The sequence below is a fragment of the Prenolepis imparis genome, unplaced genomic scaffold, assembly GCF_030444845.1.
Source record: "Prenolepis imparis isolate NDT839.2.m4 unplaced genomic scaffold, iyPreImpa1.0 SCAF_10, whole genome shotgun sequence".
In the NCBI taxonomy this organism is placed as follows: Eukaryota; Metazoa; Arthropoda; class Insecta; order Hymenoptera; family Formicidae; genus Prenolepis; species Prenolepis imparis.
Window position 1 is genome coordinate 1094773 of NW_028141168.1, and position 16912 is coordinate 1111684.

General features: G+C 37.2%; 1 pseudogene; it reads right to left on the bottom strand.

The window, feature by feature from the left end:
* Window positions 1-14789: 14789 nt before the first annotated feature.
* Window positions 14790-16912, bottom strand: part of LOC145942162 (uncharacterized) — a 7350-nt pseudogene continuing 5227 nt past the window's right edge.

Genomic DNA, 16912 nt, shown 5'->3' on the forward strand with positions numbered 1-16912 from the left:
TAATGTGCACGAGGCACGAAAATTTTACTTGGTACATTGCCAAGACTTATATTTGGAATTAATTCTCAATTCGAGAATTTCTAATTCCTACATTCCCCAATGGCCCCTCTAAAGAGATATAGGCGAAAAAAATATCGGACTGAAGTCACTAAATCGGGAATTAATTATTAGGTCTTAAACATTGCATGCATTAGAAATACACGGTTATACACATTAAATACAACTGTTATTTTAAATGGGAAAAAAAAAAAAAAAAAAGAAAAAAAGGTCCCCAAAATTTTCGATCTGTGTATATATGTATATATATAAAGAATAAAGATTATAATAGAGAAAGAAATCACGCATGGATATTCTGTATATCTTAATCTTCTTTTCGATGTATAATCTATTTGCAAAAGTATAATAATTTGAACATTAACACCTTATAAGATTTTTTGCTAAATAGGTTCCCAAAGTAATCCTTGTTTATATACATTACTTTGGGGACAGTCCTTGAAGTAATCTTTTTGTATATAAAATAATGAGGACGGTCCTCAAAGTAAACACTTGTCCCCAAAGTAATCAGAATATATGAGGGCTGTTCGATAAGTCAGTGACTTTTACAAGAGATGACACTCAAATCGCAATCTAATTTTATTTCTGATATTTACCATCTTATTTAAGTATACACACCAAGTTTCAAGTAGATCTGTCAAATAGAAATTTTTTGACAGCGTTCTAAAGCGGATAAGTTTGTGTTTTTTGCTAAAATGGAAAAAAAGTGAATTTCGTGTGCTAATAAAACATTACTTTTTGCGTGGAAGAACCATTAAGGAAACTGAAGAAAAGCTAAAAAAGTATTATGGGGACTCTGCTCCGTCGCATGGAATGGTTCACAAGTGGTTCACTGAATTTCGTTGTGGTCGTACAAGCACGAATGATGCTGAGCGCTCGGGACGTCCGAATGAGGTCACAACTGAAGAAACAGTCAATAAAATCCATGATATTGTATTGGACGACCGTCGAGTGAAGATACGCGAGATAGCCAAGATGGTAAACATCTCAAACGAACGTGTTTTTAATATCTTGCATAAACATTTGGGCATGAAGAAGCTGTCGGCCAGATGGGTGCCGCGCTTGCTCACAATCGACCAAAAACGGAATCGCGCGACCATTTCGAAGCAGTGTTTGGACATGTTCAAGCGCAATCCAAGCGAGTTTTTGCGGCGATATGTAACCGTAGATGAAACATGGATACATTATTACACTCCAGAAACAAAAGAGCAGTCGAAACAATGGATTTCTCCTGGCCAACGTGTTCCGAAAAAGGCAAAAACGGTTCCATCGGCTGGAAAAGTCATGGCCACAGTTTTCTGGGATTCGCGTGGTATAATCTTTATCGACTACCTGTAAAAAGGAAAAACGATCACAGGACAGTTGCCTCTTTATTGGATCGATTTCACGCTGAGTTGATGGAAAAGCGACCCCATTTGGCGAAGAAAAAAATCCTCTTCCATCACGACAATGCACCAGCTCACACGGCTGCAATTGCCATGGCCAAAATTGTCGAATTGCAGTACGAACTGCTCCCTCATCCACCATATTCTTCAGATTTAGCCCCTTGCGACTTCTTTCTCTTTCCAAATATGAAGAAATGGCTCGGTGGAAAAAAATTCGCATCGAATGAGGAGATCATCGCTGAAACAAACGCCTATTTTACAGAATTTGAGAATTCGTATTTTTTGGAAGACTTAAAGAAGTTGGAAAACCGTTGGGCAAAATGTATCGAGATAAAAGGAGATTATATTGAAAAATAAATCAAATTTTGGTAAAAAAAAAATTTTTTCATTTTAAAGTCACCGACTTATCAAACAGCCCTCGTATATGTTTTTGTCCCCAAAATAACCGATCTGCGTATATACATATATAGATGTACACTCTATAATAGATTCTATATATATATATATATATATATATATATATATATATATATATATAATAGATTCTATATATATATATATATATATATATATGTAAAATATATTTATTATATATTTATAAAATTAACAAATCAATTAATTTTAAGACAATTAAAATAAAATTCTTTTTATGTATTAAATATATCTAAACATCTTTCTTATTTACATACCTGAATATATTTCTTTTTAAAATTTTCTGATCCTTTAGTATTTTCTAATTTTTCCCTTTTTCTTTCTCTGAACTTTTCTTTGATCTGTCCTTTCCTTTTAATTCTTTGCCTCCTTTTTTAAAGAATTTTTAAAGAAGAAGAAACAGTTATATAATAAATTAATTAAAGAGATATAATCTTAATAAATATTATATATAATATTATATATATATATATATATATATATATATATATTGTGACGTGACGTTTTTTACGCCCGTCACAGGGCCGGAACGGCCCGGCCGAGGAAGGGTCGAGAGAGAGGGCGAATTTTGGTCGGCGAGCGACGAACTTTTCTTCGTCGACTCGCCTTTAGTTATTTAAGTCCCGTAGATTTACCTAGTGGAAGTGAGTGGTCGGAGAAGGCCCTAATGTATCGAAGGGAGCAGCCATCGTGGGATGGCGGAAATTTGCAGCGAGAATGGACGACCTGGGTGGAAGCAGTGCGTTCGGGGACGCCGGATAACACAGTCAAGTAAGGTCTTTACCGTAAAATAAATGAAATAGTAAGCAAGGGCCCGTTACTGCCGAATACGTTTTACAGCCTCGGATAGCGAAAGGAACTGAGCGGAGGAGCACATAAAAGGGTACCGACATCTCAAGACAGGGATGACTACTACAATGGGGCCGCCGGCTCTTCGTACCGAAGAAATCGGAACCGTCGGAGACTTGTCACCTCTCGGCGAGTCCGTCAGCAAGTCGACAACCATTAGAGAAGGAGAGAAGCAGTTATTCGGGACGTACAGCGAGCAGCCATATAATCCGCACCAACATTCCGAAACGTACCGAGATTGGTTTCGAAATTACCGGGGCAACGAGGCCCGCAAGGATCGACTAGTGTCGAAAAAGGATCAAGGATCGATTATCAGCGGCGCGCGCAGCGCCACAGGCGCCGGCTACCGGCGTACCGTGAGCCCAGAGTCGTACACACCTCCATATAGTTAGCAGACGAATTAGAGATTTCTTATTTTCTATTATACCAATCGCTTGAGAATCATTTGGGCAAATTCAGGAATAGATTCTCATAGTTTAGGAAATAGTAGTTTATTTATAATTATTTAAAATAAATTGAGCGTATAGTTAGCAGACATAAATTTAAAAAATATTTTTTTTTATTGTAATTGATGTGAAATTATTTGGGAAACACGTCTGTAATGTTCTTAGCCTTTGGGAAATAATTATTTTATCTGAAAATCAAGTTTAAAGTACATTTATTAGACATCAATTAGACAAATTTTATATTTCTTATTTTTCTTTATTATTTCTCATTTTTTCTTATTGTAATCATTTGAGAATCATTTGGACGAATTTAGGAATATATTTTCATAGTTTTAAGACTAATAGTTTATTTATAATTACAGAAAATTAATTAAGAATGAATAGTTAACAGATCTAAGATTCGTCACAACGGTATAAATAAACAAATTTAGCGACTATAAATAAAAATTGAATATATTGTGACGTTGCCGTCACGACGCGCGTCCCTCCAGCCGAAATCGCGGGGCAAGGGCCGAGCGGCCGCGCCACGCGAGAGAGAGAGAGCACGAGAGCCACCGATTTTCCCCGGAGAAACGGCTTGCGATATCGAGATCACATTTATTAATTCGCGTTTATTTTTATTTTTTTTTGTCGTACACGGAGCGTTGTCGAGAGGAAAGAGCGAAATAATACCGACAACTTGGAAAGGACATAAAAACCATCCGAAACAACCTTATTTACAAAAATTGGCATTTGGCTGACTCAAGGGCACGGCCGTTACAGCGCGGATCACGTCAATCCTCAAAACAGGGCAAGGACGCACATCGCAAGGGCGAGAAAGTCACCCCAGATCCACGAGGGCGGATCTTATCGAGCTACCGTTCGGAGGGACCGAAAAGTAATCTCGGACACCCCTCCGGATATTACAAGGCCCGAGGACCGGCGAAGCCGCCAAGAACACGGCGTAATTAACGCCGAAAACAATTATCGCCAATTCTCGATAAGGGCGCTGTTGCCCTAAGTACGGCCGTGCGTAAACCGCGCGGCGGCGATCAGTCGTGCGAAGCGATAATTGGGTGGGTGTCCGCGCAACCCCTTTCGCGCAGGATTGAGTCCCGATTCCCAATATCGATTCGGGGCAGTAGATCCGACTCTTGTGCTGCCTGTCCTGCGCGTCGCGTGTTCGCTCCATTCAGTTGATATCGAGGCAACGATATCCCGAATCACCGGAGACACGCAGAGGTGCCCAAGGAGAGAGATTACCGTATCGGTGAGGTCACCCGTGCCGCTATCTATATATATATATATTGCTTTTGTAATGTTCTGGAATGTTGCTGTAACATTCTCATGAAATATTACAATTGTATGTTTCTGTAATGTCTCTACAACGTTACATTGCAACTTGCAAGATTGTAACATTGCCGCAATGTAACTGCAATGTTCTGTGCTGTATGGGATATATAAATATGTGAAAGAAAATTATAGAATTTTAATTATTTAAAATATATTTTATTTAGTCTCTTGAAGAAAACATTTACATGTTCCTTTTTAATTCAATTATTATTCTCTGCATATTTTACAGTTAATAGGCGTGAATTGTAGCATCACCATTTGATCATTTTTATAATATAAATTAAAAATTAAAAACACATTTCGTATGATTTGTTTTGATCACCTATATATCTTACGGTACAAATAAAAATTTGCGCATTATTGACTTTTTCAAATATTAATTATTTTAAAAACTATATTGTATACATATAATTTGTATTTTTTATGTTATAGATTATAGATCAACGCTTTGTACTATAGAGCTCTGCTGTTGCACATTGTATCGGTGAGTGTATTGCATGTATACATATACATATATAACATTGTCTGTATATGTATATTAATCATCAAAAATTAACTAGAGTGCAATTTCAGAAAAAAAAGTTAAGAAATTATGTTAATTTCATATAAAAAAATTTAAGAAATTGTATGTTAACTTTTTCATTAAAACAATAACTTACATAATTTTCTTTAAAAAACTAAAAAATATATGCCAAGCAAATAAAAGTATTAAAAATTCTTATTTTTTTTATATGTACATGGTACATTTACATATTCATGAACATGATAAAAATTGTTTTATTATTTTTGTGTTATATATTAAAATATACAAATATAGGGGCTGCGCACAGCTCTTAATAGTTTATGCGATCATGTAAAGTTCATTATAATGCATAAGTATTACATTAACAAACAAAAATAATAATTATCAGATTATTTTGTAACGATACCCCCGTTACCCGACCGACCACCGTGCGGAAGGCTGCGCCCGGCAAACACTGGCCGGGCGATGCAGCAGGCGCAATGCGCCATCATTTATTAAATACACCCGAATCGGGCCAATTATTCCAAATCCGAACGGCGTACCGAAAACCACGACGTCACGACAATATCCGAGCGCTACCGAAGACGCGCGGAAATTCCCGAACGCGAAGCCGGGACGCTTAAAAAGAGCGATTCGAGGCGAGAAAGCTCATTCCGGTCCCGATCCGCTCTCGAGCACACATCCCGAACCGATTCCATAATAAAAACACGAGTAAGCCGCAAATAACGGGGGTCGGGCGTACTCTGCCTCCGGTGGGTGTTCCCACCTAGAAAGCGCTCTAGTGTCTTCCGTCTTCTCTCGCTGTAAGCGTATGACCAAAGGGGTCGGGTGTGCCCGGTCTCTACCGAGAGTTTTCGGTTAGCGGACAAACGCTGACGTCCTTCCGTACCCCGGTTCCGGCAATCAGTCACAAGGTAGGGAGTTCCCCGCCTTGGACGGGAGTTCCCGTCGCCGGTCACTATCCTCCGCGCAACTATATCCTTGCACGCGGACGCGAGTCGCGAGTCGCGAAAGAGCCCGCGTATAATCCCGCGCGGCTTTCGAGATATATCGAACGCTCTCTCGGGCGCGAGAGAGAGTCCGTGTAGAAAAACGCGAATTCCGGAGCCACGCGCTCGGCCCCGCCGCGCCCCGCTTCCTGCGCCGTCATCGTTCGCCACAATAACATCAACACGCGTGAGCTAGTGGCCCTTTAAAGTATAGCTACCCGAGCCTAGGGGCAATAACCTCGCGATTGAAAACATATGATCGCGCCTCTCGGTATCGATATTATATCGCGGATTTTTGTATGTTATTTAGCCGAAGCGTTTCCCGCATTAATTCTTTTAATTGTAGTATTGTTATATCGCGGATATTTGTATATTATTTAGCCGAAGCGTTTACCGCATTAATTCCGTTCTTTTAATTGTAGTATTGTTATATCGCGGATTTTGTATGTTATTTAGCCGAAGCGTTTACCGCATTAATTCCGTTCTTTTAATTGTAGTATTGTTATATCGCGGATTTGTGTATATTATTTAGCCGAAGCGTTTACCGCATTAATTCTGTTCTGTTAATGATATTATTATTATATCGCGAGTTGGTCTCTTATATGGACACCTAACGGACGAAACATTCATTTCTTTTGTGTCTTTTGAATAAACAGTTTTAAGTGAAATATTAAATCATCGTCTTGTGTTTTCGCCTGAACCGTTTTCCCCGAACCTTGTGATCCCGACTGAGCGCAGTCCGGCCGTATCGGAAAGAAAACGGTACGTTACAATTTTCTAATCCATTTATTATATATTTAAAATTTAACTTATCTACTTACGTGATAAAATTTATATTTATGCCAAAAGCTTCAAGTTTTCTTAAATTACAATATTTTAAAATATATTTTTTTTAAATCTCAATTTTTTAAATGATATAAATTTTAAAAAATGATGTAGATATAGTTAATAAAGAAACAAAATAAAAAGGTAAGATTGACACATATTAACTGATATTGTTAGAGAAATTATAATATTTATATTTTAATTTGTATTTTAAATCGAGTTAATATCTATAATTTGAGTCTAAAAAATGCTAGTACATTATTTCGTGCAATATATATTTGTAATATATTGCAATATATATTTAAATAATATACTTATACAAAAAATAATATAATTAATATCTCCTTAATAACACATTAAGGGCCAATTTCACCAACGTCGGTTAACTTTAATCTTCGGTTAAACTATGAGGATGTATTTAGGATATACTGAGGATGTTTAAATGTCCGCTCATAAGATATCTGTGAGAGATCCAAAAATGGATATCCTTAGGATATAATTATATAACAAAATTCGATCCCAACAATGTCCACTGGATGTTTCTATAAATGTCTTTTTGCTATCCTAGGTTGATCTATATGCAGTAATTGAATATATAGGGTAATCCATCCTAACAGCGTTACATATCCTAAAGACGTTCAGAGGACATCCAGAGGGTATTTGGATGTTTTATGGATGTCCTCTAAACGTCTTTCGGATATGTGTGCTGTTAAGGATTTTAAATGCTTACCTAAAATATCTTGGATACATTATTCGACAAATATTTCTGACAAATGTTGTTTCATTTTAAGTGAATAGGCATTTAAAATGAGTCACCAGATATAAAAGAAAAATGATCAGCTAATGAAGCTTCTCTAAAAATAAAAGTCGTTGAAGTAACATGTTTACCTTATATTTTAAGAAATATATTTAATATATGTATATAATATAAATATATTAACGTGTTAGTTTTTCTTAACTATCGATAAATGTTCAAATATCAATTTCTTAAGATAGATGTAAAATTATATTTACAACTTTCTTAAAAGCTTATATAATATAATTTACGTATAAAATTCTTATAAGAATGCATTCTCATCTTTATATTATAAATAGAAAAAGTTATAACTAAAATGATAATAAAAGTCTCGTTAAAATAATTAAACTTTATTTTAAAAAATGTACTGTTACGTCCAGACTCAAGGAAGGAAGAGTCGAAAGGAAGGACGTAACTAAATTTATCTTTTCGAACGACGGCAGACTATCCGTCTGTTCGACCCGAACGAACGTCTGGGCCCAAATAGGTCAACGACCGCAAGGGTCGCTCTTACTCTATTTAAAGGGCCGTTCGCTCGGTGGTCCCTTTTTGGCAAGAGAATTTAATCTCTTTTACGCAGGATGGGACCTTGTGCGATCTTGGTTTACGGGAATGAGTGGGAACGGGTTATTAATAAATGAAAATCATTTGTGTTGAAATTTATAAATTTATTCCTAATATAGAGACGAAAGAATTTATATACATAATAATATAATCGACGGACTTAGTTGCTAATGAAAGAGTGAGTGTATCTGTATGGGTCGCGGGTGATACATTAGTACGGAGGTCTTCAATCGGGGCAGAAAGGAGTAAGAGTTATTGTTTAAATTTTAGGGTTCCGATTGGTGGTTACAATAATCTAAATGCTAATGGATGTATAATTTTGTGTCCATGTTTGTGCGTGTAAGAGAGAATTCTAGGTTATATGAGTTCGGTAATTATGGCGGTGGAGGGGGGATAGGTTCGTAGGAGAAGGTGTGCAGGGACGGCTAAAGGATATCTACGCCCGGGAACATACCAGGGGATGATGTTATTCTTATCAGTGGTCTCTAGAAATTCGCGTAAGGCCTCGTGGTCTACGGGGCCTGGACCAATCGTGAAAGCTCCCTCAGGGACTTCTCGTATCCCTGGGAGCTGGTTTATCAGCCAAGCTCTAAATTGCTCGTATGAGAGCTTGGCAGGCGATTCTGATTCCTCGGAATCGTCGTCGCCGATATCTATTACCTCAAACCCTTCCGGATGTTCCCTATTTACAGAGGGCGTTGGGAATGAGGGAGGAGAATCCTCGAGGATAATTGTTGAGGGAGCCGGAGACGAAGATCTAGGTGGGTCAGGGCGTTCGGGAGAAGCAGGGGGAAGGAAGGGAGAAGGGCTCCGCGGAGAATCGGCGTCCTCAGAGGAAACAGAGGAGTGAGGGGAAGGGGCCCGCTGAGGTATAGCAGGTTCGGGAGAAAGAGGAGAAGGAGTTCGCGGGGAATCGAAAAATTCTGCAGAAGCAGAGGTAGCGGGAGACGACGTCAGCGGGGTTTCTATATGTTCGGGTGAGGAAATAGGAGAGACCGTAGGGTGATATGTGTTAGTTGTCTCTGTGTGAATCGGTGTGTTAATTTTTCCTAGGGAGCCGAAGGTTTCGCCCGCAGCCAGACTCCGTGCCAACGCTTTTCTTAACCGCCTATTACGCCGGTTTCGCGCCAATTTAGCAGCGGTTCGCGAGGGTCGTCTCCTTGGATTTTCCACTACGAGAGCGAACAATAAAATAACCGGACAAGAAGAGTTCTTACTGAAAAATAACTCTGGGAGTTCTTGTAAGAGAAAGAAAAAGTATATATATATATATTTATTTTTATATAATTTTGATATTTTAATTATTTAATAATTTAGTTAGTTATTGTATTACTTATTTGTTCGTTCGTTCGTTCGTTCGTTCGTTCGTTCGTTCGTTCGTTCGTTCGTTCGTTCGTTCGTTCGTTCGTTCGTTCGTTCGTTCGTTCGTTCGTTCGTTCGTTCGTTCGTTCGTTCGTTCGTTCGTTCGTTCGTTCGTTCGTTCGTTCGTTCGTTCGTTCGTTCGTTCGTTCGTTCGTTCGTTCGTTCGTTCGTTCGTTCGTTCGTTCGTTCGTTCGTTCGTTCGTTCGTTCGTTCGTTCGTTCGTTCGTTCGTTCGTTCGTTCGTTCGTTCGTTCGTTCGTTCGTTCGTTCGTTCGTTCGTTCGTTCGTTCGTTCGTTCGTTCGTTCGTTCGTTCGTTCGTTCGTTCGTTCGTTCGTTCGTTCGTTCGTTCGTTCGTTCGTTCGTTCGTTCGTTCGAGAGAGAGAGAGAGAGAGAGAGAGAGAGAGAGAGAGAGAGAGAGAGAGAGAGAGAGAGAGAGAGAGAGAGAGAGAGAGAGAGAGAGAGAGAGAGAGAGAGAGAGAGAGAGAGAGAGAGAGAGAGAGAGAGTAAATCACGGATTGCTCCGCTATCGCGAGAAATCCGGAGTGATTTCAAAAGATAAGGGGATGATAGAAATCACGAATTGCTCCGCTATTGCGGGAAATCCAGAGTGATTTCGAGAGAAAGAGAAGATGGAAGAAATCACGGATTGCTCCGCTATCGCGGGAAATCCGGAGTGATTTCTAAAGGTAAGGGGATGATAGAAATCACGGATTGCTCCGCTATCGCGGGAAATCCAGAGTGATTTCGAGAGAGAGAGAAGATGGAAGAAATCACAGATTGCTCCGCTATCGCGGGAAATCCGGAGTGATTTCAAAGATAAGGGGATGATAGAAATCACGGATTGCTCCGCTATCGAGGGAAATCCGGAGTGATTTCGAGAGAGAGAGAAAGAGATAAGGATGGGGGAAGAAAGGACAGTTTTTCGAAGTTAGAATTAAACAAGGATAATAAATTAATAAATCAAAAAGGAAAACAATTATAATTTAATTGAAGTCCCAGAATTATTTTTAAGTATTATTAGTAAGGGTGGAGATGTAGCATGCTTGATAAACTTACTACTTATGGAGTGCGCAGGTAGGTGTTAACTATTCCAGGTGTGAATCTGGCTACGGAGTCCTCCGTGAGGATGGTGTTCCACTCACAGTTGTTCACTCGCGAAAATCGTCGTACTCGGTGAGCACTGGGCACACGATGATTTCACAAGTGTCACTGCGAATGCTCACGAGTTCGAGATTCAAACAGTTTACTCGAAGGATGGTGATACAACTTTTTGCGAATGATCCGCGTGCGTAGGTTTGAGAAGAGATTGATATTCTCTGAGAGATGTCACGGGTATATATACCTTCTTGCTCCTCCTTCCCGTTAGTTTGTTAATATTTCCTGACGAATAGGGAATTTTTCAATAACGCCCTTTCAGTCCCGGAGGCGTCTCTTGATTTTAAAAGTTTATCGGGATTGGTCAGGGCATTTGTTTAAGGCCCTAGGTTTTGACCAATGGAGAATTTGTTGAGGTTTATATTTTTATTATCCTCTCGAGATTATCTCGGTGATCTGTCAGGCGGCATTTGTTTGGATTCGGTTATCGTTGTTAGTCTGGTAAAATTTTATTCGTTTTCAAGTGGAAGTTTTCTTCTAAATTTTTATTGATTTTCAAGTGGAGATTTCCTTCTAAAAAGTTTTTATTGATTTTCAAGTGGAGATTTCCTTCTAAAAAGTTTTTATTACTTTTTAAGTAAAATTTTCCTTTAAAAGAAAGATTTTTATTGCTTTTCAAGCGCGAGTTGTCAACTAGTCAAAGCGAGAATTTCAGACACCGCGAGTTACATCTGGTATGTATCTCTCCTTTTTTTTTATTTTTATTTTTACGATTAACCGTCTCCGGTCAGCTGCTTCGCCTGCTAGATCATAGTCTTATTCCCACGCCTGTGATTTTTCAATCATCGCCTTGCATTATTTGAAAGAAAAGAATCGTGGAGTCCACAGGACGTAACAGTACATATATATATTTTTTTGTACATATTATATGTATTATATATATATTTTTTCAACATTTAATCGAGAGAGTGCGCCTGTCGTGGCAATATTAACGCGTTACAAACAAAACGCCAGGACGTGTGATGTAAAAGGAAAACATAGCAATCGGCAATATATAAAAAAGAGGCATTCTAATAGTGACTCCGAAAAATAATAAACGATTATCATATAATTATATAATTATCTTATATAATCTTATATTATTTTAATAAACGAGGATACTTTATTCGAGGCGCCCAAATTTGTCTAATGGATCCTTTATAACTGGACCACTTAGAACAAAAGTTTAAAAAGTGCTACATCGCCGCTTGGAGATATCAACTTTATTTTATTGCAACTTTGGAGAAACGAAATAATTCGCATAAATTTGTTTCAGTTTGTGCGTGTGTGTATATTTCGTTTTTCGAATGAAAAAAATTAGATTTATTTTAATATCTTCGAAACTATGAACGACTTTTATCACTTTTGTTTTAAATAATTTATTTATAAAAAATCCATAGTCAAATCTTGCTTCGGATAAATTGTAATGCTGCCTAATAAACAAATGATAAATAAAAACAAAACATATTTTGCAAAAAGTTAATCATTTTTAAATTAAAAAATTATATCTTATAAACCTTATTAAAATCTACTACTGCCTAATAAACAAGTGATAAATAAAAACAAAACAATGCAAAAAGTTAACCATTTTGAAATTAACAAACTATATCTTAAATCTTATCAAAATCTAATACTTATCAATCTAATAGTCTTAAAGATTTCCCTTGTCTTTCGGCTATATTGATGTAAAATTCGAAAAATATAAAATACATACGTAATTCTGTGTATTCATAGAATTGGATTGGAGGGTCAAAAGATAATAAAAATATAATAGAAATCATCACAATTGATCATTAATTAAATTATACGCCAGCAGCATTCATTTTTTGTGCTTTTTCGCACGTTCACACGACCGTACGCGGACGCGCCCGACGCACGAGTGAAGAAGTGCGTCGGGCGCGTCCGCGTACGGTCGTGTGAACGTGCGATGGATGAGTGTGTGAGTAAGAGTGAGCCCCCTTTCGGAAATTCCTCACTATACTCTTCATTAGAGTCCACTTTTGAGTACCTCATGACATATTATTTCACTTTGTCTATTTAATGGGATATCGATAGGGGGGCTCACGGCTTTTGCGCTGCGTGCGGTAGTATGTAGATTCCCCATTATAATTTATTGTATTAAATTTACTGAAGAAGGTCCAAAGAAAGGACCGAAATGTTTAGATTCAATAAATTTGTTATTTTAACAAGTTTGTTTTTAATATTTGCGTACCTACACCCTACGCGTGGCTCCATATAGCCTCCTTTTGAATTTGTAATATAATATATAACATATCTATTCTTTGATTCACCTTGAACTAGCTCTCTCTCTCTCTCTCTCTCTCTCTCTCTCTCTCTCTCTCTCTCTCTCTCTCTCTCTCTCTCTCTCTCTCTCTTTTTTCTGAGAGAAGACGTGTCAAACATCGCTCTGCAAAAGTGATAACTTTTAAGTAATTATATAGTGAGGGAGAGTGGCGAAAAAGTATTGAAGTAATAGTTGCATAGACCGGGAATAGACATGAGTGTTATCTAACAGGAATATGCTGATTTGTGAGCGTGAGAGTTATATTTCTTGTATGAGGCATCGAGATTTCACGCGACAGGTAGACATTAAAGGTGGACACAAAGCGCTGACGTGTGAATTTGGACAAAGGTAATTGACCGCCTATGCTGGTATTAACAGCTTCGGCCGGTAATTATCGATATGAACGATGAATATGACGAGTATCGATGCTCGGCATGAAAGAAGGCAATAAAAAATCAGGTTGTTGCATGCAAGTCTTGTATTAAACTGTTTTACCATCCAGGATGTGCAAGTAAACATAAAATTTATGATAGAAATCGCGAACTGGTGTCGTGTCCTGGCCCATTTGAGAAATTTATAATTGAAAGTGAAGCAGATATGAAGAAGGCACCGACAGCAGCGGGGAGCAGCAGGGAAAGACAAGGATCTACAGGATCTACGGGTTCGTTTACGACATCAAGCAGTGGAAATAGAATATCAGGAGCGAGTGGATCATCGAGTATTGACGTAAAAATAGATTGGCTTGTAAAAACTGTGAAAGAAATAAAAGACGAAACAGCATGTAAGAAGGAAATTAAAATGATGGTTAAGGAAATAGTTCGAGAAGAATTTGGAAGTATTAAACAAGAACTGGAAGACTTGAGAAGAATTATACAAGGAGGAGCGGGTGGACTGGCAGGAGGAGCTCAAAGATGTTATAGTGAAGCAGTTAAAGAGAAGAAAAAAGAAAATATTATAATTGTCAAACCCAAGGTGCAACAGGAGAGTGAAGCAACTAAAAAACTGATAAAAGAAAAGGTAGATATCAAGAATATGGCTATGGGAATAACGAAGTTAAAAAAAGGAAGTAAGGGAACAGTGATTCTCGGCTGTGAGACTGGAGAAGAAATGGAAAAGCTAAAGGCGACAGTACAAGCCAAGCTGGGCGAGAATTTTAACGTTACTGAGTCACCGCGGATGAAACCTAAGATAAAAATTGTCAATATTGGCGAGGAAGAAATGGAGTTGAATGATGATGATTTAATAGGTACAATTAAGAAGCAGAACAAAATTGACGTGAAAAATGAAGGAATTCATATGCGAATAGTGAAGAGAATAGTTAAAGAGAAAATGAATGAGAAAAATCAGTCCGGAAGAAGAGGAAAAGATGGTATCGTAACAATTGAAACAGATGAAGAGACTCATGAAGTAATGTTGAGAAAAGGGAAACTGAATGTAGGATGGAGAAAGTGTCCTGCATTCAATCACATTAACATTAAAAGATGTTTTAAATGCTGGGGTTATTATCATATTGCAAAGAATTGTACGCGTAATGAAACATGTCACAAATGTGCAGGAAATCACAAGGTGAGTGAATGTACAGCGACAAAGAAAAGATGTATAAATTGTATGTTTAAGATTCAAACATACAATTTGAAAATAAATGATGAGCATGGCGCACTTGATCCGGAATGTCCGACTTTCAAGAGGGCGATACAGGAGGAGAAGAGGAGGGCCGGATGGGAGGAAGATAAATAGCAACTACAGAAGGAAACGGAATTAATACTATATACAAATGCGCAAAGTTTGATGGCGCATAAAGACGAGATACAGCATCAGATTATGAAGAAAATGAATCCTGCGTTCATAGCGTTATCAGAAACCAGAGTGACTGCTGAAATTGAAGACTGTGAAGTGAACGTACCGGGGTATAGTATGATTAGATGTGATGCTGAAAACAGAAATACAGGAGGGGTTCTTTTATATGTAAGGGACGATATTAAATATGAGATAGTATTAGTAAAAAAGTTAGAAGCGAATTGTTGGTGTGCTGCGATTGAGGTGAAAGATAAATTGTATAAAGGAGTGATAACAGTAATATATCATTCACCGAGTTCATCGCATGGTGAGTTCGTGAGATTTCTGGAGGATATAATAGAAGAATTAATAATACGGGGAGAATGTATAGTAATAGGAGACTTTAATATAGATATTATGTTGGACTCGTTTTATACAAAGAAGTTACAAACGACAATGTTGAGCTTAGGCATGAAACAATATGTAAATAAACCGACGAGAATTACGAAAGATAGTAAGACAATTATAGATTTAATTTACGCTAATAATAAAATAGAAGTGCAAGTAATTCATGAACCTAAAATAACGGACCATGCGTGGTTAAAAGTTGATCTTAATGCGAATAAAATTGATAATAAATACAGAGAATTTAATGCTAGGAATTTTAAAGAGTTTAATGTAGATGAATTTATTAAATTAGTGGAAAATAAATTAGGAAAAAGCCAAGATATGAATGTCAGTGTGAGAGCGAAGAAACTTGTCGATAATATAGTAGATGCGTTGGATGCTACAGCACCTAGAAAAAAATTTAGAATTCCGAAAATATGGGAAGGGAAAAAGTGGTTTTCGGATGAAATAAGGGAAGCAGCGGCTAAAAGGGATGAGGCGTACAGTAAAGCGTTGTATGATGACACGGATGAAAATTGTTCACAGTTTAAAATCGAAAGAAATGCAGTGGTTAAATTAATCAGGACAAAGAAAAAAGAATACTATGAAAATATGATAGATCATAACAAGGGAAATCCGACATCTATGTGGAAAACCTTAAAAGAAATAATAAGGGGCGAACCAACGGGTACAAAAAAAATAGAGAATATAGATTTTGAAATATTAGATAATACTGAAGGGTGCAATATAGCTAATAAATTTAATTTATATTATATACAGAGCATTGAGAACATAGTAAAATCTATAAGTAGAGATAAGTTAGGAAGTCCAGGTAAAAGAATTATTTTTGTTATTGAAAGCGAGGGAATAATGGAAAATTTTGAGATGATTAGAATAGAGCATTTACAAAAAATTGTTATGGAACTACCAAAAAAGAAAGGTACGGAGGAGGGATTAACTAGTGATATACTTAAAACAGTATTTTATGTAATAAAAGAGGAATTTATTGATATAATAAATAACTCTTTGAGGGAAGGTTGCTGTCCAGAAGGTTGGAAAACGTCTACGATAATACCGATTCCAAAAATAGAAAAAGCCAGAAAAGCAAGTGAATTTAGGCCTATTAATATGTTACCAATATTCGAGAAAGTATTAGAATTAGTAGTTAAAAAGCAAATTGAGGCGTATTTAGAAGATAACTGTATTATAACAGAACATCAGTCAGGTTTTAGAAAACAGTATTCGTGTGAAACAGCGATTCAAACAGTCATTGACGAATGGAAACTGGTAGTTAGTGAGGCAAAAATGGTGGGGTTAATTTTCATGGATCTCAAGCGAGCATTTGAAACGATAGATAGAGAAAGACTGTTAGAGAAATTATATCAATACGGAATTAGAGGAACAGCTTTAGAATGGTTAAGATCATATTTAAAGAATAGAACACAGCAGGTACGATTTAACAATGAATGGTCTACATTATTGGCCACAGAATATGGAGTACCACAGGGATCTGTATTAGGACCTTTGTTATTTATAATATATATAAACGATATAATTAAAGTCTGTCCGGAGGGATGTAGTATAAAAATGTTTGCAGACGATACGCTAGTGTATGTGACTGGAGGGAGTAGTGCGGAATTAGAAAGAAAAATGAATATGGCATTTGTTACAGTGGAAAGATGGATGAATACAAATAAGTTAAAAATGAACGCAGGGAAAACGAAATATATGATAGTTCGAAGTGTACGAAAAGAACTGAGAGGTAACATTACAC